Genomic DNA, 6,000 nt, shown 5'->3' on the forward strand with positions numbered 1-6,000 from the left:
CAGGAAAGGTAAAAGTTTTGAGTTGAGTCTTAGGGAAGCACAGACTTTGGAGAATGAGGTAAGAGAGAACAAACATTCCTGACAGGGGGAACAACTTGGTCAAAGGCAGGAAGAAAAGCATGAACAGATTATCTTCACTGAGCAGTGGGTTGATCAGCTTAGATGGGTTTGAGAAAGAAGTAAGACAGAGATCCGGTGAAAAGATAGTATTATTAGTCAGAATGCTTGGCTCCAAATGATAGAACCTCAACCGACACCAAACACCAAATGGGAAATGCATGAGCTCACATAGCCAATTTGCTAAGGGCAAGAGAAAGGCTAGCCTTGAGTACAGCTGGAACTGATACTAGTGCACTTCATTCTTTCAGATTGCACAAGGCCAAACCATGGCCACTGGCAGTGCCAAGGTTTAGAGTACCCAACTCAGCTTCCAAGAAGGAAAGGTCTCTTGCCCTCACCTCAATTAGAAAGTATCCAAAGGGAAAAAGATGGTTCAGCTTGGATCACATATCTACTCTGGTGGCTGAAGATAGATACCATGATTGACAGCTCCCAATGTAGCTCCATGGCTGGAATGGGGATAATAAGCAATTCACCAAAATAAAGGGATATATTTACTAGAATAAGGCAGGAAAAAGGACTGGGCCAGACCAAATTATAATTCTCCACTACAGATAAGTTGGAGCCTATTTACCCCATGTGTGGAATTTATCCTAAAGGTCCTGGGAAGCCACTGATTCTTTCTAATCAAGGGAGAGGCACAATAAAAACAGATCCTAGGGAAGATTAATCTGTTGACAGAATGAGGAATGGGTTAGTTGGAAAGACTGAAGTGTCTTAGCAAGATTCTTTGCACACATAAGGAACACAAGTCTCTGGGGCTACTGAAGACAAGAAAACAACTTGGAAAGATTATTCAGTAACCTAAGCAGGGATAACAAGCTGGATTTGTGTGGAAATGAAAGAGTTTAAAGAAATATTGAACAGATTGTGATAATTTACCATATACGGAACTAGAAAGAGGAAGAGAAGCCAATGAAATAGTTTTATTAAATCTTTATACTTTGTTAGGCCCTGTACATACAAAGCATGTCATTGATTTCAAACAGCAACCATTTGACATATGTCATGTTATCCCCATATTACAGATGAGAATGTTGAGCTCAACAAGATCACATGGAAAAAAAAAAAAACAAGATGACACTGCTTATAAGTTGGGATTTAAGCCTCGTTCTAATTGTTCTGTTTGATTCCAAACTCATGCTTTTTAATTGTTACAATATACTAAATGAGCTTAGGTGGCCAGGAAGGAGGTGGCAGAACTGGTCAAGAGGTGGTATGGGTTCCTTTTAGATTTGTTAAGTTCGAGGGAAAGGTAGAGCAAGCAACAAGTAGTGTCCTAAAAGCACTGAAGTCAAGGGCCTGGATAAGGGTATTTTGGTGTCATTTGCTTCGACCAGAGTCTAACATGATCAAGGGAGAAACTTTAAAGAGAAAACAGCAGTGGCTCTTTGGTAATGAAAGCAAGAAATTGGAAAGTCAAAGGATGATGCTTGAAAAATGTTGAAAGCAGAATTATTAGAGTCCAGCCATTGGATGTGGGAAGCCAAGGAAAAGATTGATTATGGGCAGAGAAATTCATAACTATATGCTCACTTTTAAATTGCTTCTCTGCATGATTATACTAGAACTATAAAATAAATAGCCCCAATTAATTAGAAAACTCGGAAGCCCAGAGGCAGAAGACACATTGAAAAGCAAAGGGTTACTGCCCTACTTCTGGAATGGAAATTAAAGCCCTCTGAGGTATCACAAGACACTGGATTTACATAGAGGGTCCACTGGACTAAATTCCAAGGATGCCTTGATGCCTGAAAGCTCTGGTCTGCCTGGTGAAGGGACAAAGAAAAGTAGGAGCAAGCAAAAGGCAGAGCCTGGAGACAATCCCAGGCAGCTGCCTCCTTTTCCTGTTTCCCTTGGGTGTCAATATTTTGTACCCAATATTTCCATTGGGTGTCAATATTTTGTCAATATTTTGTACTGCCAATATTTCCATTGGTTTTGGAAGGAAGGAGTTCCCCTAGGACCATGCTAGAATAGAACGGCAAGTGTCAGGAGTAGCCCAGATGACTGGATATTAAATAGTGGGGGAAAATACTTTCAGGAGTACTTTATAGGAAACACATTGTCAACAGGCTGACTAGAATTTCTGTTTTTCCTACATTTCTATTATTAGTTTTTCCAAGGCAGGGGCTGCACTTAAGGTTTTATAGCTGTTGTAGAATTAAAGAGCTTCAAGTCAACATCTAGCGTTGTTCCCAAACTTGGGAGGGAATGAGAACCACCTGGGGAGCATGTTAAAAATGATACTGAATTCAGTAATTCCTTCTGCATTTATTAACAGACATCCATCTGAAATGAGGGTCTTTCTTCTATATACAGTCTTTTTTGTTGCTATTGTTTTTTAATTTCACTCTGATGGATTCTTATCTAATGTGCTATATTCCATTACTATTATTATTCTGTTTTTTGCTTAGATATACCATATTTGGCCAGCACAAGCCTCCTCAAGCTGACTCCTGTGTACTTTTGATAGACCCCCATTGTCTTTAAGCATACATTTTTTTTCCTTTTGTTTTCTGGCATAATAAGCTATAACTTGTATGTTATCTGCCTAGCCCTGGGATCAGCCATTCCTTAAGGAGCCCTGGTTCCTTGTAGTATGAAATGTTATTTAAAAACCAAGATCTGGAGACTAGATGTGCTTATCTCTACTATGGTGGCAGGCAGATTGAGTTTGTACTCATATCCCCAATTTGAATCCAACACCATAAGGTACTTTCTTACTTTTCCTTATTCCATATTTTTGTCTTCTGATACGTGAGAATCTGGTTTCCAAAAATGTCAACGTATTCATTCATCTTGCTGTGTCCTGCAATACAGAAAGAAATTGTTTCAGAGTTACTATCAATATTCCAATACCAACAACAAACCTACCTAGTAAGTTCAAAATTTCTTTGCAATTCGTTTTGTCTTTAGAATATATTCCAATAAAGGTGCACAAAATACCATATAGATGCTTGATCCAATTTACCATCTAAATATCTAGATATGGGAAAACAGGCAGAACTGGAACGGGGGTGGGGTGCATTCTACAAAGCGAGTGGCCTGGATTTCCTGAAAATGTCAAGTCATGGAAGACAAAAAAACATGATGGAATTTTCTAAATGAAAGGAAGCTAAAGAGACATGAAAACCAAATAAAATGAAGGATCTTGGACTAGATCATCGAAGAGAAAATACAAGGACTTTTTTTGGTGGCCATCAAAGACATTTAAATATAGACTATATATTTGATAATATAATTGCATCAGTGTTAATTAAATTCCTTGGATGTGATAACAGCATTATCGTTACAGAATGTCTTCATTCTTAGAAGATATGCACTGATGTCTTTAGGTGTGAAATGATGTCTGGAACTGGCTTTCAAATGGGGAAAGAGAGTAATTACCAAGAAAATGTGGCAAACTATCAACTGACTTCCAAATATAGAGACAGAAAAAGACAGCAAGAGGGAAAGAAAGATCTATGAAGCAAATATGGCAAAAATAACAATAAGTGAATCTAGTGAGAGGTAAATGGGGGTTCATTGTATGGTTCTTTTAACTTTTTTGTAGGTTTAATACTGTTTTGTTTTGCCTTTCTTTTTTTCCAAAATAGAGTTGGGGATAATAATGCAGAAAACTAAGCCCCATCCCAAAGGATTCTGATGTCCTAGGTAGGGTCTAAAAAATGTATATTTTTTCCAAATGTAAATGCAAATATGATTGCATTCTTAAAAGGGCTGAGGAGATATGTGTCATTTTACAGGTGTGGAAACCTAAGGCCAAAGACTCCATAAAGTCACACTTCCTTGGAGGCAAAGCCAGGACTAAATCTCCCTTCTTCTAGGATTCAGTGGTTCTAGCTCAGTCAAACCTGAAGAGATAGTGGGTACTCAAACAAATATTTAGTAATTGTGGATAATCTTGAATGGTAGGTAGAGAAAGAAAAAGGAACTGATTTAATGCTCCCTGATTCTGACCCAAGCACTTTCACATACTTTCACTGTTGCAATCTTTCCAAGAACCTAGCAAGGTATAAGTGGATAATCCATTCTTTTTATGCATATAGAAATTCACTTGAGGTCTCTTGCTATTTCTTCTGTCCCTTCCTCTCAGCCCTCCTCCCTCATTCCTAAAATACATTGAAATTTTTAAAGTGTGCATTCGGAAAGCAAGAACTGTGTATGGGATGCAAAGATTCATAGTCAAGTACAAGGGTTGGCAAACTATGGCCCCTGGTCCAGCTTCTTGTTTTTGTAGGTTAAGTATTTTTGGAACACAGCCATGCCCGTTTGTGCACATATTGTCTCTGGCTGCTTTCACACTCAGTGGCAGGCAGAATGGAGTAATTGTGACAGAAAATGTAGAGCCCTCTGACCCTTGAGCCCTTTGACTGTAGAGAGAGTCACAAATATAAAAGTATTTCTAAGCGGGCCCCTTACAGAAAGGGAATGACCCCTGCTCCAATGCATTAAAATGCTGAGAAAAGGTCTGAAGCCACTTGAAAAGCAAGGGAACCTGGAACTCGGTGAAGGGACTGTTTGGTCTGACAAACAGTGGGCATTCCAGTCCGTGATAGCCACCATTAGTAGGTATCAAGGAAACAGAGAAGAGAATCAGAACCAGCATGTGAAAGTACTTACAAAAGGCCAGTTTATGTTTTCTCGTGTACTATTCACATCAACTTTGTAGAAACCCACTCAAGGTTACAGCAGTGTGGGGTGGAAGAATTGGAATTCAGACTAAAGTCTGACAAACTCCACATCATGTCCCTTTTCCGCTGGGTTACCTTGCTCCCTTTGCTACCTTTTAAGCTTCAGTTGACTGAAGCTCTGATTTTACATCTGTGGTCTTCTGAGTGAAGGCCTTTAAATCATTTTTAAAGGGAAGCCCTCCAGAGGATCAACCTCTCTTCCAGAGTGAGTCTTTGGCACCCTTAACATTGCTGTGTTTTGAACTCTGTCCCACAGGCTTTCTGAAAGGTTAAAAAACTGTGGTTGTTCCTCTTGGTGTCACCAACATCAATGCCCCAAGTAAAAGCAGCTTTAGATTACAATCAGAGCAAGGGTGTCCTCTTTTTGCACAAAAGCAAAAACAACTTTATTGCAATTTTCTTTTTTCCAAAAAGTCTAGCAGCTGAAAAATTTGTTTGGGGGTTATTGGGGATTCCTTGATTCCTTCCTTCCTTCCTTCCTTCCTTCCTTCCTTCCTTCCTCCTTCCACCTTCCTCCCTCCTTCTTTTTCTCTCTCCTTCCTTCCTTCCTTCCTTCCTTTTTTCTCTCTTTCCTTCCTTCCTTTTTTCTTTCTTTTTCTTTCTTTTTACTCTTTTCCTTCCTTCCTTCCTTCCTTCCTTTCTTTTCTTTCTTTCTTTCTTTCTTTCTTTCTTTCTTTCTTTCTTTCTTTCTCTCTCTCTCTCTCTTTCTTTCTTTCTTTCTTTTTTCTTGTTTTTCCCAATAGAATCTACTTAGAGTGAACTTAGATTCTATCACAAAAAGTCCGGTGGTGTAACCAATGAAATCTAAAATTCTTTCAAGGCTGAAATTATTGCAGTTTTACATTAGGGATGAAGAGATTTGTGACAGTGCAAATAATATATGTACTATTTTATACATATTATATATATTTACATTATTATGGTACATTATTCTGTTTATTATTGTTTATGTTATTCTTCACCTCCAAAAGGAAGTATGGCCTCTTTCAATTTTCTTTAAATACTCTGCCTTCTAGGGGCACCTGGGTGGCACAGTCAGTTAAGCGTCCACCTTCAGCTCAGGTCATGATCCCGGGGTCCTGGGATCGAGTCCTGCATCGGGCTCCCTGCTCCGCAGGGGGCCTACTTCTCCCTCTCCCTCTGCCTGCTGCTCCCCCTGCCTGTGCTCTCTGTCAAATAAATG

The sequence above is a fragment of the Neomonachus schauinslandi genome, chromosome 4, assembly GCF_002201575.2.
Source record: "Neomonachus schauinslandi chromosome 4, ASM220157v2, whole genome shotgun sequence".
In the NCBI taxonomy this organism is placed as follows: Eukaryota; Metazoa; Chordata; class Mammalia; order Carnivora; family Phocidae; genus Neomonachus; species Neomonachus schauinslandi.